The sequence below is a fragment of the Oncorhynchus tshawytscha genome, linkage group LG26 (assembly GCF_018296145.1).
Source record: "Oncorhynchus tshawytscha isolate Ot180627B linkage group LG26, Otsh_v2.0, whole genome shotgun sequence".
NCBI lineage: Eukaryota > Metazoa > Chordata > Actinopteri > Salmoniformes > Salmonidae > Oncorhynchus > Oncorhynchus tshawytscha.
The window spans coordinates 19,762,394-19,779,129 of NC_056454.1; the positions used below are offsets into that span (position 1 = coordinate 19,762,394).

Sequence of the window (16,736 nt, forward strand, 5' to 3'; positions counted from 1 at the left end):
TATACTAGTGTCATAGCAAATAGCTCATTCACTGTTACATAGTAATAGCACACAGCTTGGGCATCGTTGGAATGATCCGGATACAGCTGTATGAGAGAGCTATAGCTCTTCTGCAGTCTCCAAATGTGAGTTCTTTAAATGAGCTGTAAATAGTACATGTGATATTGTATAGGGCAAACTTTCTTTTTCATCATTAGGATAACAGTTATATTATGTGTCTGTAGTCTATTTTATCTCTTCAGTCGTTGACTTGTTCTGTTGGGTTGATACCATATCTCAGAGGGAATAGTAATGTAATATCATTTCCTGTCTATGCGTTCCCCCTCAGCCTCTGTCGTGCTGTCTCCCCCGTAAACCTGGGTAATGGTACAGTCCACTCCTTGTACCCAATGGCAGAAGGCATAAATGAACTCTGAGCACAAAGGATAGGGGGATGCGTTGTAGTAGGGGAAGTGAATATATACTATATCCTACCACATGCGGAACTCAGTGCTGTTTCTTTATGAATGGGCAGTCTGAGTGCACGATCTGATTGGTTGAGAGAAGAGAATCATTTCTGAATGGACAGCAGGGTGCAATCACCGGTGTTTAGAGTAACCTTCTGCGGTTGCCTTGCTCTCCCCCGGTTACCAGCTGTCCCGAAGGTTGTGTGTGTGTGTGCGTGTGTTTGCATATGTATGTGTGTGCGTGTTTGCGTATGTGTGTGTGCGTGTCTGCATACATGTGTGTGTGTGCATGCGTGTCTGCGTATGTGTGTGTCCAGGTTAGTATTTTAAGGTTTAATGTCCATCAGGCAATGATATGGTTTGATTTGATTCTGTATTTATTTACTCAATTGGGTTCATAACATACAAATGTTGTGTGGTGAAACTTCCCTTAGAGTTAGGCATTACTTCTGGACCTTCTCTCTGGGGTGTGACAGGTCTTGAATTGTAGTGGCATACTAACCTAATTACTTTAGTGCTGCTCATACCGAAACAAATGGAAGCAAACGTGAACAATGGCCATCCTAAAATTAGATCTCAAGGCTACCTGTCATAGACATGGGATCCCTCAGATGGCACGTGTGTGTGTGTGTGTGTGTGTGTGTGTGTGTGTGTGTGCGTGTGTGTGTGCATGGCCAAGGAATGTGCTTCCAGACAGCCCCTGCATGCTAGTCCCTCTACACTCCCTCCCACACACTCACACACCCTTTCTCTTTGTTTTACTGCAGTACAATGATATCCAATCCTATGGCTCCACCTCAGATAACTCTGGTTCCCTCACCCTCCCAGTCCAACTGTCTGGCCAACAGTTACACTCATGCAATACTTTCTTTGGTCGTTTACTGACTGCGTGCGTGTGGATAGTAAAACAAGGAAAATTTGTGGGGACATTATTTTAAGCTCAAGGGCTAGGTTTAGGGTTAGAGTTTGGGTTCAGTTTATGGTTACAGTTAGGGGTTTGGGGTTAAGGTTAGGGTTAGATTGAGGGTGACGGTTAGGGAAAATAGGATTTTGAATGGGAATGAATTGTTTGGTCCCCACAAGGATAGTAAAACAAATGTGTGTGCGTGTGTGCATGTGTGTGTGTGTGTGTGTGTGTGTGTGTGTGAGGGTGATAAAAGTCAGCTATTAACTTTGTGAATTGTGTTTGTATCTGCATATCTGTGCTTATCGTGCCTGCATTTCTAGACTGTGTAATAAGCATGCTATTGTCGGTAAGATGCGTCGCCAGGATCTTGATGGTTGAGATAAAATTCTCAGAGGTAGATAATGTTGGAATCTGCCCTCTATCTTAATCCAATACCCATGCACTCTCACCTGTCCTTCTTGGGAAAGTCTGGCAGATGAACATCTTTCCGTGGCAGTATTTTGGTGGTAAAAGTAGGGTTGAATAATGTGAGGTCAGCAGTTCACCGTGCAGTGAGTGAGTTGGCGGGATCTTTAATCATGTCACTAGCCGAGGTCAGTTTATTTAACTAGAGCAAACCTATTGAACTCCACTCTATCGTGTTCCTTTTTGCATGAGCTGATTTCGCTTTGTTTATACAACAATGGAGCCACTCTCACTGGAAGTCTGTCGTTCGCAGAGAAAGGAGTTCAGGCTTAACTGCATAACTTAGACGTCACAGGAGCAGCTCGCTGCGTTTGGTTTGATGTCACCACACTCAAGTGTGCGTGTGTTTGTGTTTGTATGCGCTCGGGGGGGCGGAGCCTGTGTGCATTCAGGTACGATAGGCTCCAACGGTTCTCCACACACCCATCTGGTACGGTGTGTGTCCCTATGCCCATATATGGCTGTAGCTTCCCCTACCTGGTGCCTAACCGAGAGTGCATTGAATTCTAATAAGTCGGGGTGCCGGAAAGAGACCCTAGAGCGGAAGCACGTCATGAAACAGCTGGATGAACGAGCAAGACCTGAGATCTGTGTTTGAAGGAGATATTTCTTTCCTACTGTAATCAGCTGGAGAGATGACTCACAGGGTACATAAGTTATTCAGATGGGAGCCAGTAATAAGTGTTATAGTGGAACTCTTTATCTACTGCTGACTACACTCACAAGAGATTGGATACATAGAAAACAGAAAAACAGGGATTTTCCTTGCTGATATTGCTACTATGGGAACTCTCATCAAGAAATGTATGGTGAGATGCCAATCAGCTGTTCAGGTTAGAATTCAGTAAGCTAAAAGTTCAAGGGAAGTAGAACGTGTATCTGACCTTAGAGAGAGTTCACCTTCTAAAAGGTGCCTGAAAGAGTGGCTTTACATCATTTATTATTTTCAACACATTTTCCACCCATTGGAACAATCCTTACATTCATCCATTGGAACAATCATTACAGTAGGACAATACTTACCCGGCAAGAGAGATACCGTGATCAAGAAGGTAGGAAGAGGGCGAGGCTCAGCTATTGCACTCTGGCTGTGCAGATCCCTGCAAATTCAACAAATGGGGCAGTGTAATGCTATAGGACTGAGCATGGAGCCAGTGACCCTAAAGCAGCTAGGGAGAGAGACACACATCCAACTCAGCTCCACAGGATCTAGGGATCTTGGACCATCATCCATCCAGCTCTCCCTCTCTCTCTCCCTCTCTCTCTCTCTCTCTCTCTCTCTCTCTCTCTCTCTGGATTTGGGACAAGAGAGAGGTTGCCAATCCTTCATAAAGACACTACACCAGGGAGCTCCCCTTTCCTCCTCTCTCCAGATCCTCTCCTCGCCCTGCCAGTCCTTTCCCATCTGTCCAGCCTTTTGGAAGGTCCCACAGACACCCCTCTCTGGGCTAGGGATATGAATGGGTCTGGGACTGGGGTATTGGACTGGTACGGGGTTACAGGGATGGGGCTGAAATAGCTTCTGGAGCTGGGCCTTTAGTTGTAGGCTCCAGGACCACTGTTTGGCCGAGCCAACACCCAGATGAACCATTCAGGGTCCCCTTTCACTTTCAAACTGTTACATCTGCTCTGCTTAACGCTAATAAAGCAGATGCTGTATTAGAAAGAGAGGAAATGAGAGGGTGGGGGGGGGGGTTGGGTACTGTATCTAGAACAATTGAAATTGGGAACATTGTGGTAAACGGGATGGCAGGGACATTCAACGTTCCGTGACCTTCATGTCTCCACAGACCAGAAAATGGCTTCCCTCTCTCTGGTTGGACTGTTCTGCAGATCCGGCTGAACCAATCTGACCCTCCATATCTGTCCCGGCGGAATGTTGGAGCTGAGTATCTGATTGGCCGATGCTCTGATGGAATTACATGCTAATTGTTGGAAAGTTGGTGCTGAAAGAGGACCAGTTGGTCAGAGTGCTGTAGACTAAGGGTTGGTTATGGATATTGTTCATCTCTCATGTGAATTGAATTTAGTGGAAAAGCAACCTGATCTCATACTGCCTTGGACTCCAAGCTGATGATAAGTAATAAGGAACATGGCCTGTCCTCCCAACACACACCCACAAACACACCCAACTTACACATCCTACAGACACACCCACACACACATGCCCACATACTGTATACTTCAGTAAACGCCAACACCCACACACATCCACACATACATAATACCCAACTGCCACCCAAAAAACACACACACATATACACACAGTGGTGGTTGCCCCATGCTTTAAGGCCAGGCAGGGTAATCATTAAGTTCCTCTTGGCTCCTCTTACTGTGTGTGTGTGTGTGTGTGTGTGTGTGTGTGTGTGTGTGTGTGTGTGTGTGTGTGTGTGTGTGTGTGTGTGTGTGTGTGTGTGTGTGTGTGTGTGTGTGTGTGTGTGTGTGTGTGTGTGTGTGTGTGTGTGTGTGTGTGTGTGTTTGTGTGTTTGCCTGCGTGTGTGTGTGTGATTGCCTGTGTGTGTGTTTGGCTGCATGTGTGTGTGTGTGTGTGTGTGTGTGTGTGTGTGTGTGTGTGTGTGTGTGTGTGTGTGTGTGTGTGTGTGTGTGTTTGCCTGCGTGTGTGTGTGTGATTGCCTGTGTGTGTTTGGCTGCATGTGTGTGTGTGTTTGCCTGCATGTGTGTGTGTGTGCATGTGTGTGCGTGCGTGGATGTGGTCAGGCCCAGTCATCTCCCAGGCAGCTAGGAGGAAACCCACATCAACTGAAACATGCACCACACTCCAGGAATAGCCTTACGCTTATATATACACACACACAGCCCTGGTCTCAACCCTTCTTTATCTCTCGTCACAATGTTTTATATTGTGTTCTGTATAAACTTATGTGCCTATTACAGCTTGTATTTGGATGCTTGCTTGTTGATTTTCTAACCTACTGTATCTATAAATCAAATGGTATTTTGTCAGTGGAGTTTGGACTAGGGTACATCAGTGTGAACAGAAGGATTTCCCTTCTAAAGATTGTCTTTTCCACTTTGACATTTCAGACTTGATTTACCCTAACAAAAATGTTTCAACCCCTATAAAATGTCTATGAATTATAATCCACATAGTAATTCACATTTCCTGTTGCTGCAGGGTTATTGTCCTGCTGTAGCGAACTGGCTCAAATGAAGATCCTACATATGTAGTGTCCCTCTCAACCGTAAGGCTTTGGGCTTCACTGGAAACAACTGAGCCATTTACATACACTTGACCACTTCTGATAGGCCAGAATGGCAGCATCACATGGACACACGCCCACACACCCACACTCACAGCATTATCAAAGGATGGAAAGAAGCAGATAAGATAGAAGGATGGAGAGTGGAACATACTGTATCACCGTATCACTGATCATGTAAGTCTAACTGGTTTAGGTCTGTTACCATTACACACACAAACGCAGTCCCACAATACTCACGTTTTAATGTTTTCACTGGGTTTGCAGTATACTCCAGGTTTGCTAATCTCGGTTAACCCAGAACTAAATTCTCACGTAGTTGGTAAGCTGCTCGATTAAGATCTGTGTCCATACGCGTTAAGAGAAGAGAGGAAGAGATACTAGAACAAGGAGCGGAACCGGGAACGAGGAGCTCCACCCTCACTTTTTGACAATTACAGGCCAAATGTCCCCTCCCTTTTCCGAAACTCGGAAGATGCTAACAACTGCGAAATCTGGATTTGTTCGAATAACCAGTGATGAAAAAAAACAACACTGGAACTACTGTTGCTCGTTATCCCACACATCCCATTCCTTCCCCGCAGATTCTACCGTACCAGTTATGTTGTGGTAGATCTGTCCACGAGAGATTACAGGTTTACCGACACTGTAAGTCTTGATCAAGTTAGGATCAGAAGTGAAACATGAACCCCTGTCACTGACCTGTTGCATTGTGTGTGTTATAGGTGTCAGAGCAGTCCTGAGTGTACCAAGCCACAGTCACCAGGGTGACTCACAACAGCACTGTGCTGTCAGCCACCCTGCTGACCTTCAACTACCTCTAGACATCAGCTATCCTCGTTCTAGCATCTGTCTACAGGTAAGACGCTGTATTTCAGCCCTCCTAAGTACTATAGCAACAGCTATATGCTGTATTTCAGCCCTCCTAAGTACTATAGCAACAGCTATATGCTGTATTTCAGCCCTCCTAAGTACTATAGCAACAGCTATATGCTGTATTTCAGCCCTCCTAAGTACTATAGCAACAGCTATATGCTGTATTTCAGCCCTCCTAAGTCCTATAGCAACAGCTATATGCTGTATTTCAGCCCTCCTAAGTACTATAGCAACAGCTATATGCTGTATTTCAGCCCTCCTAAGTCCTATAGCAACAGCTATATGCTGTATTTCTCCTCCAATCAGCAAGCTCTCCGGGGACTGGGCATTCTCAGTAGCAGGGTCAGGGTCAAAATAATGTTATCTTCCTGAATTTAAAAAGAACGGAACATAATTAAAATGACTGAATTGACCCCAGTCCTGCTTTGTAGCTCAGTGGCACCCTCCTGCTTGCTTGCTTGCGCAAGTCATGGATTGATTGATTTACAACAGTTGTGTTTTTCCCTCCCCTCCTCTTTCATTCCCTTCTCTCTCTCTCTCTCTGTCTCTCTCTGGAATGTACCGGGTCCTTCTCAATTCATTCATGTGGATCCAGGAAGCGCGTTCCTCCCCACAGCCCCAGGCTGCTCCAAACACATACAGTACATAGTCCACTGCCCAGTAGTCACTATTGGCCATGCTAAAAAGTACAGAAGTGACAATATCATCAGAAGTTTGGCTCATCCCATTGCCGAGTTGATCTAGTGATCTCACTGCCACCACGTCCGACTGATGTGCCACACTACTTTCCTCTCTACAGCAGTCATCACCAATGTCAGCCCTGCATCACATACTCAACCCACTCACCAACTCTCTTTCTCTGGCTCTCAGTCAACACTGCAACTCCTACGTTGACATGGGACTTGACATGGGACTCAAACTCACTGAACACATTGAACTCTCAACACTAATGTCATCACCAGCCAAAACACTCCGAGAGAGAGAGAGAGAGAGAGAGAGAGAGAGAGAGGGAGAGAGAGAGAGAGAGAGAGAGAGACTTGGAGTCAAGTGAGCATCAGCTGGTTGAGTAGAGTACTAGACTGCTATGTTTGATCAGTACGGTCATACGGCTTCAGGTATGCAGAGGCAAAATTGGACAGGGGACAAGAGGGAGAGCCGAGCATACATATCACTCCATCCTCCATCTGTCCATACCTCCCCTAGATTCCCCTCTTTCCTCCATCTTTTCACACAGTATGCATCCTTCTATCTCTCCCCCTCCATGTTCTGATCTGCCTCTCCATTTGTTCATCCATCTCTCAATATCTCTCTCCTCTTTACTCTCCTTCACTCCATTCCTTCCCATGTCCTCTCCTCTTCTTTCCTCCCTCCCCCACTTCGATTAGGTGGTTGAGTTTTCCCTAGAGGAAAAGATGTATGATATTTACGGTAAATAACTGCCATGATAATCTCATACAGATTTGTCCCCATATGACTTATTTTTTACGGTATTCGGGGAGGGAAAGCTGATCCTAGATCCGTAGTAAAGTTTGTGTCTAATGGTTCAGGTTAGGATTTGGAGAGGGTAAGCTGATCAGTGCCTAGAGCAAAGTGCTTAAAGGAAACTTCTCCCTAAAAGAGAATGCAAGTGTGGCATCAGAGTCACTGTGGAGCTGACATGGCAGTGCCTGTTGCCTCCAGTTGCCCCAGGCCTAATGGGAAAGAATGTCAGGAATCTGAAACTGATAATGCCATGCTTAGAGATAGCTATAGAGAGATAATTCTCATATCCTTCCCTCCCCTCACCCCATCCTCTCTGTCTGTTCTGTCTCTCCCTCGTCACCCTTCTCCTCTCCTCTCACCCCATCCTCTCTCCTTGTTTCTTCTCCTCCCTCCCTCCCTCTTCCTTCTCCTCTCACTTAAGAGCTGCAGTCAATGTTGCCTTATGATTTCTTACCCAATAATGACCATCTCTTTCTCCCACTTTCTCTCTTTCTCTCTCTAACCAGAATGGACCCAATGATCATATGAGGATGACGACCATGATGAAGGCAATGCAATTTCATCAACGTGGATCCTTTATTTATATCTGCAGCCCATTCCCTCTATCCCCCCTACCATGACGGACAGCCTGTATTTGCGTGTGGGTCAATTGCTCAGTAGGCAGTGTAGATCCTGTGTAATTATCAGCAGCTACATCTGGCTACTGGGTCTCTGAACACACGCCACTGCCCGCTTCCTACTCCCGGCCTGGTGGTACATCCCATTACCAACTGATTGGCTAATTGCACATTCAATTTCTCTCTGGTTGTCTAGTATGTTATCATATGGGCTGTTACATCTCATGACAGCACAGGACGCTCTCTATGCTTGTCATTCCAACGACAAAAAAATCTGAATATTTTTCTCTCTCTCTTCTCCTCTCAATTATCTTCTCCCTCCGCACCGTCCTTGGCGAGAACCATTCAAACTCTTCTTGCTATTCTTCTCTGAATTGTGCTGTTTTCTAAAAGAGAGAAAAGAGAATTGACGAGAGCAGACAAAAAGCGAGCCAGAGTTGAAGGAAATGTCAAATGTGTCAGGCACAATAGCACAGAGCCTTTAAGAGAGGAGAACATTGTTTACGATGCGATGCCTGCAGTTTCCATAGAAATATGTCTATAGAGAACAGGCAAGATGAAATGTCACATTCTCTCTATGATCACTCAGTCAGAGACAGTGTGCGCGTGGGCGTGTGTGTGTGTGTGTGTGTGTGTGTGTGTGTGTGTGTGTGTGTGTGTGTGTGTGTGTGTGTGTGTGTGTGTGTGTGTGTGTGTGTGTGTGTGTGTGTGTGTGTGTGTGTGACAGCTGACGAGACATCTTTGCTTGGTCCTGGACCTAGCATACAATGTAGATTTCTGTGTGGTTTAAGCTACAGCTACATTGTCTGCTGGGTTTCAGGCTGGCAACAAAAGCAGCCCTCAACAGCTGAATGATTCAAGAACTCAACAAATCCACTCTTCAAGAACTCAACGAATCAACTCTTCAAGAACTCAACAAATCCACTCTTCAAGAACTCAACGAATCAACTCTTCAAGAACTCAACGAATCAACTCTTCAAGAACTCAACGAATCAACTCTTCAAGAACTCAACGAATCAACTCTTCAAGAACTCAACAAATCCACTCTTCAAGAACTCAACGAGGTAAGTTCACATTCATTCCGCCACTGTGTCAAATGTTTCACCCTAAAATACAATGAAATGTCATATCTTTTAATAAACATATAGAAAAGTATATGGTTGTGTGACTGGTTTTTCATATGAAAGTGTAAAGTGTTTTCAGTAAAAAAAATGTAAGTGTTATTTTATAGGGAAATATCACATTGGGAAAAAACTATATTTGTCATGACAGGGAGTATGGTTAGAGTACAAACAGAGCTGGGACCAGCTGGAGAGAATCTGGATGGAGTCTGCAGGGGCAATTTATTTCTCTAGAAATAATTTGTATTTAGAATAAATACCTGTATATAACAACTCAAAGCCAAACATATACTGATACTTAACATGTCTAGCCACTGCTGTATAAATAGTCCCTTATTCCCTTATAAACACATGGATTTCACATGTGAACACGTGATCTCAGGTGATCATGTGATTTAATGTGAAGTTAATGACACCACACGATACAACATTTGAGCACATGTGAAAGGTGTCATATGTTATTTAAAATATTTGACTTTAAAAGACATCATTTATATGATTAAATTTAAACAGTCATGGTCCCCTGCAGGTTTTATATAGTTCCCAGTTTGTTCCAAGGACGCTTTTAGGACGTTCTCTGAACATTTTGTTATGGCCCGGTGGAGGTTTTTTGTCTAGTTACTGTAAAAATACAATAAGTTCCCGTGTTTTTACAGCAAAATGAAGGTGTTAATGGTATTGCTATAAACTGATTACTTGGGACTCAACCTCCCTTGGGATTTATACTTTCAACCTCTTGGCTGCTAGCTACCTGAAGTTCCTGCTGCTCCACCAGGTCTGTGGACACAACGGAGATTCACAATATATTTATTGCCAAGAATAGATTTCTGCACTTTGGTTGCAGTAAAAATAAAGTCAAAATAAAGTCAAAATGTACAGCAACTTTAAGGTGTTATTTTTATAAAATGACATTATGCTGCTCTATTCTGATTTCAGTTACTGTAAAATTGTCTGTCATTTTGTACTGTGACCACAATTGTGACTCAGCTTTCAAGATGCACAATGCAGAAATCGCTCCACCATTTCCTGGTTGCTCAAATTCTAATAGTTCGCCTGATTTCAGCTTATGTGACATAACAAGCAAGTATAGTGTAGACAGTCGTTGTACCATCCAAACCGCTGTGAAATAGATTTCCCATAACACAACATAATGTGTTTGAAGCTGGTGTACAAAACCAAAAGACGAAAACTAAGAATGGGAAGCATAGAAATAGCGCACATTGAACAGATCTACCGCTTCTTAGACTTGCTTTCAATGAAAATGACAGACCTATAACACACATTTCTACCTGAATTTGGTCGAGTCGCCCAAAAAATTATATATTGCAACTTTAAATGGGATTTGAGCTCATAAACTCTTGGTCGCTAGCAGCCTGAAATGTCCTGCTTACAGTGCAGCTACACCACCAAATCTGGGAGCATGAAATATACTGTATGATCACAGACATTGGCAATAATGCATTTCTGCACTTCTGCACGTTATTAAAAGCTGCACAGAATCAAGTAAATAATGTCCAATTATCACCATCAACATAGCAGTCCTCAAGGACACAACATAGAGTATACATTTATGCCTTTGGGATTTGAACTTGCAACCTCTTGGTTGGGGCACAGTTAATGTTTCTGCAGTGCGACTAAGTTTATACTTATTGCTTGGCTAGGGTACACTACAGTGTTGTTTCCTGGCTTACAAAAAGGTCAAAGGTACACTTCACTGGTACATACACTACCTGACCAAAAGTATGTGGACACGTGCTAGCCAAACATCTCATTCCAAAACCATGGCCATTAAAATGGAGTTGGTCCCCCCTTTGTTGCTATAACAGCCTCCATTCTTCTGGGAAGGCTTTCCACTAGATGTTGGAACATTGCTGCGGGGACTTGCTTTCATTTAGCCACAAGAGCATTAGTGAGGTCGGGCACTGATGTTGGGCGATTAGGCCTGGCTCGCAGTCGGTGTTCCAATTCATCCCAAAGGTGTTCGATGTCATTGAGGTCAGAGCTCTAAGCAAGCCAATCGAGTTCTTCCACACCGATCTCAGCAAACCATTTCTGTATGGACCTCGCTTTGTGCACAGGAGCGTTGTCATGCTGAAACAGGAAAGGGCCTTCCCCAAACTCTTGCCACAAAGTTGGAAGCACAGAATCATCTAGAATGTCATTATATGCTGTGGCGTTAATATTCCCCTTCACTGGAACTAAGGGGCCTCACCCGAACCATGAAAACCAGCCCCAGACCATTATTCCTCCTCCACCAAACTTTACAGCTGGCAGGTAGCGTTCTCCTGGCATCCGCCAAATCCATATTCGTCCGTCAGACTTTCAGATGGCGAAGCATGATTCATCAATCCAGAGAGCGCATTTCCACTGCTCCAGAGTCCAATGGCAGCAAGCTTTACACCACTCCAGCGACGCTTGGCATTGTGCATGGTGATCTTAGCCTTGTGTGTTTTGCTGCTCGGCCATGAAAACCCATTTCATGAAGCTCTCGTCAACCAGTTCTTGTGCTGACGTTGCTTCCAGAGGCAGTTTGGAACTCGTTAGTGAGTGTGGCAACCGAGGACAGACAATTTGTACACGCTATGCACTTCAGTGGACCTGTTCTATGAGCTTGTGTGGCCTACCACTTTGCGGCTGAGCTCCTAGACGTTTTCACAATAACAGGATTTACAGTTGACTGTGACAGCTCTAGTTGGGCAGAAATTTGACAAACTGACTTGTTGGAAATATGGCATCTATGACGGTGCCACGTTGAAAGTCATTGAGCTCTTCAGTAAGGCCATTTTACTGCCAGTGTTTGTATATGGAGATTGTATGGCTGTGTGCTCGATTGTATACGCCTGTCAACAATGTATGTTGTTGAAATAGCCGAATCCATTCATTTGAAGGGGTGTCCACATACTTTTGTATATATAGTGTATATGAACGCATATTGTACAGTTCGGTACCTGATAGGTTTAATGGGACATTTTTCTACCCAATATTTTGAATATAGGTACGATCATCACTGTGCTTTGATATGTGGGGGCAATGTACTGGTGGGGCTCATAGCATATTTGGGGCCGTGGTCAAATAAATGTATATTTGTGTCAACCAACAGTGGAAGTTGGTTGGCACATAGTGCTTATGCCAACGCAAGTTAAGCACCCCCTTTGAAATGTTATGTTCTTCAAATGTTCTAATGTTCTTCAAATGTTCTGTGTTAGTAATGAGCTGCACTGTAAAGAGGTTATTGTGCATTTTCCAGTAACTTAATGGCAACTCGTTGCAATGAATTTGTCATTTCTTAACTGGAAACTACTTGTCAGTAAGTTATTGTAAAAGTCATAATAACTTACCTACAGGGCACTTGCTGCCACCAGCAATTCTTGCCAGTAACCTACTGTGCTGTCAATAACTGTTCTGTTGACAACATCCACATCACTTGCTAATTGGCAGCATATGATTGCAGCGGCAACCTATCAGCAGATTATAGGCCTGGCTTTCAGCTAGATATTTTTGGTCACCCATGAGAGGGAATGTCATACCAGTTCATATGTAGTCTGTTGTAGTCTGTACATAAATATTTAGCTTGTATATGGTTGGTTTTGCAGTCTTGTTAAAGGCTGCCATAAGTGCGTGTGACACGAAAGAGCCATGGAATATTTCATTTATAGTTAGTTATCACGTAATACTCACTTTCCTACTTGACATCTAGGCTGCAATAAGTTACTGTGAATTTTACAATAACTCACTTTCAGCTAGATGATAGTAAGTTATTGAAAATTAAACATTAACTCCCTGTGAACCAGCTGACATTAAGGTACTGGAAAATGCAAAGTAACCTCTTAACAGTACAGCTCTTGATTGTCACAAGTTCTTACAAAGATTGCAGAACAGAGTGTCAAAAGAGGTGCTCAACCTTCATCAGACATAACGATAAAACCACAACATTAGAACGCTGGGTCTCTAAGGACCCCCCTTCAAACTAATGAGAATCCATTCTGACTGCAACATTCTAAGTGTAATTAATACATTTCATACAGTGGGAAGAAAAAGTATGTGAACCCTTTAAGATTACCTGGATTTCTGCATAAATTGGTCTAAAATAGACAAACACAGTCTGCTTAAACTAATAACACACGAACAATGATACTTTTTCATGTCTTTATTGAACACACCGTGTAAACATTCAGTGCAGGGTGGAAAAAGTATGTGAACCCTTGGATTTAATAACAGGTTGACCCTCCTTTTGCAGCAATAACCTCAACCAAACGTTTTCTGTAGTTGCGGATCAGACCTGCACAATGGTCAGGAGGAATTTTGGACCATTCCTCTTTACAAAACTGTTTCAGGTTCACAATATTCTTGGGATGTCTGGTGTGAACCGCTCTCTTGAGGTCATGCCACAGCATCTCAATCGGGTTGAGTTCAGGACTGACTGGGCCACTCCAGAAGGTCAAGACTAGCTGGGCCACTCCAGAAGGTCAGGACTGACTGGGCCACTCCAGAAGGTCAGGACTGACTGGACCACTCCAGAAGGTCAGGACTGACTGGACCACTCCAGAAGGTCAGGACTGACTGGGCCACTCCAGAAGGTCAGGACTAACTGGACCACTCCAGAAGGTCAGGACTGACTGGGCCATTTCCTGAGACCACTCCAGAAGGTCAGGACTGACTGGACCACTCCAGAAGGTCAGGACTAACTGGGCCATTCCAGAAGGTCAGGACTGACTGGACCACTCCAGAAGGTCAGGACTGACTGGACCACTCCAGAAGGTCAGGACTAACTGGACCACTCCAGAAGGTCAGGACTAACTGGACCACTCCAGAAGGTCAGGACTAACTGGACCACTCCAGAAGGTCAGGACTAACTGGACCACTGGGCCACTCCAGAAGGTCAGGACTGACTGACTGGACCACTCCAGAAGGTCAGGACTGACTGGACCACTCCAGAAGGTCAGGACTAACTGGACCACTCCAGAAGGTCAGGACTAACTGGACCACTCCAGAAGGTCAGGACTGACTGGGCCACTCCAGAAGGTCAGGACTCTGACTGGACCACTCCAGAAGGTCAGGACTGACTGGACCACTCCAGAAGGTCAGGACTAACTGGACCACTCCAGAAGGTCAGGACTGACTGGACCACTCCAGAAGGTGTATTTTCTTCTGTTCAAGCCATTCTGTTGTTGATTTACTTCTGTCTTTAGGGTCGTGGTCCTGCTGCATGAACTAACTTATGTTGAGCTTCAATTGGTGAACAGATAGCCTAACATTCTCCTGCAAAATGTCTTGATAACTTGGGAATTCATTTTCCCGTCGATGATAGCAAGCTGTCCAGGCCCTGAGGCAGAAAGCAGCTCCAAACCATGCTCCCTCCACCATGGTTTACAGTTGGGATGAGGTTTTAATGTTGGTGTGCTGTGCCTTTTTTTCTCCACACGGTGTTGTGTGTTCCTTCCAAACAACACAACTTTAGTTTAATCTGTCCACAGAATATTTTGTGAGTAGCGCTGTGGAACATCCAGGTGCTCTTTTGCGAACTTCAGACGTGCAGCAATGTTTTTTTGGACAGCAGTGGCTTCTTCCGTGGTGATCTCCTATGAACACCATTCTTGTTTAGTGTTTTACATATCATAGACTCGTCAACAGAGATGTTAGCATCTTCCAGAGATTTCTGTAAGTCTTTAGCTGACACTCTAGGATTCTTCTTAACCTCCTTGAGCATTCTGCGCTGTACTCTTGCTGTCATCTTTGCAGGACAGCCACTCATAGGGAGAGTAGCAACAGTGCAGAAATGTCTCCATTTATAGACAATTTGTCTTAACATGGACTGACTTTTAGAGATACTTTTGTAACCCTTTCCTTTATGCAAGGCAACAAGTATTAATCTTAGGTCTTCTGAGATCTCTTTCGTTTTTTACGGGGCAGGGCAGCTCTAACCAACATCTCCAATCTCGTCTCATTGATTGGACTCCAGGTTAGCTGACTCCTGACTCCAATTAGCTTTTGGAGAAGTCATTAGCCTATGGGGTTCACATACTTTTTCCTACACTGTGAATGTTTAAATTATGTATTCAATATAGACAAGAAAAATACAATCATTTGTGTGTTATTAGTTTAAGCAGACTGTGTTTGTCTGTTTTTGTGATTTAGAAGAAGATCAGATCTCATTTTTCGTCAAATATATGCAGAAATCCAGGTACTTCCAAAGGGTTCACATACGTTTTCTTGCCATTGTACATGCTATCACAAAGGTAATCATGTGGTTGTGTTTATGAAGGCCTTGGGTTACATTATAATATGATTTCGTGTTCATAAATTATATTTGTGGAGTGGCTATAAAACAGATTGCATATGTGTTGGAACACGTTAACACCTTCTTTTTATAATGACAAAATTAAATAAATACTCCAATCACTTGTCCTAACACCTGAAACTACTCTTCGTAATTTTCACTCGCTTGACACATTGTGACATGCCATTGCTTGGTTGTAGTGCATAATTGTCTCCGGTTCTCTCTTTATTGTGTCCCTGTTGTCTAATCATTCTTCAGCTCCTTCGTACGTGCCTTTATTTAGCGCAGAGTGAGGGAGTTACCTTCTCACTTTGTTCATGGTGATGTCCAGGCTTGTTTTCTTTGCAAGCAACTTGTTCAATGGCAGGGAGGTAAGGTTCCGCAAGCCTCATCGCCAGCTTTTCCGACACTAGCTCGCCTGCTGCCCGATGTGGATCTTTTCCCAGATATTGAAAGCCGTTGAGCATGTACAATTACACGCGCTCTCACTGTGTAGTCTACTCCAAGTAGGCCAGAGTAAGTCACTTTACCCCTACCTACATGTACAAATCACCTCGACTAACCTGTACCCCCGCACATTGACTCGATACTGGTGCCCCCTGTATGTAGCCTCGTTATTGTTATTTTGTGTTACATTTTTGTGTTACTTGCAAATATATTCTTAACTCTATTTCTTGAACTGCATTGTCGGTTAAGCGCTTGGTAAGCATTTCGCAGTCAGGGTACACCTGTTGTATTCGGCGCATGTGACAAATAACATTTGATTTGGATTTGATTTGATAAGACTGTTTGGATTCGGTGGACTGATATAGGGTGCATACCATTTTGAGATTATAATTACAACAGATCAATACAATAAAATGGCCCGTACTGTTCTTCATTAACAATTGTTGATTGCATAATTCTGCATCGTTCTCTTCCCCTCGCTCATCAACTCAGCCCCTTTATTTCCATCATACTTTGTTTCATTCATTTCATCTGTTATATGTGTGAACTAAGTTTTGGTATAGATTAGGTTCCGTTTTGAGGCAATTATCGTGGTGATTATCAGCAGGACACTGCACTTTCAACTGTTGAGGGAAGAAGGGGCAACGGGGGAAAACAACTAAAAAAAATGACATGCCCTCCTAACACTGGTTATAACTCCAGTTCTGTTTGTGATATTACGATTCTAACACCAACAGTGTGTTATATAGATTTTTTTAGGAAAAATCAAGAACCGAGAGGGGTATGACTTTAAAAATGTCAGCAAAAATAATAACAATTCAGTTCATGAATAGTGTTAATAATACTTGTACAACATTTCCACTGATGGTTGGCACAA

At 43.8% G+C, this 16,736-nt stretch overlaps 1 long non-coding RNA gene across 2 annotated transcripts in view; it reads left to right on the plus strand.

Annotated features, from left to right (window-relative positions):
- Window positions 1–9,169, plus strand: part of LOC121841010 — a 10,614-nt gene extending 1,445 nt beyond the window's left edge. Inside the window, exons 2-3 of one of the 2 annotated variants that reach the window (XR_006080048.1) lie at window positions 5,765–5,898; window positions 7,904–9,169. This is a non-coding gene — a long non-coding RNA (uncharacterized LOC121841010). Of the gene's footprint in view, window positions 1–5,764 lie in introns of both variants that reach the window. The other variant, XR_006080047.1, reaches the window with a different exon arrangement.
- Window positions 9,170–16,736: the final 7,567 nt, after the last annotated feature.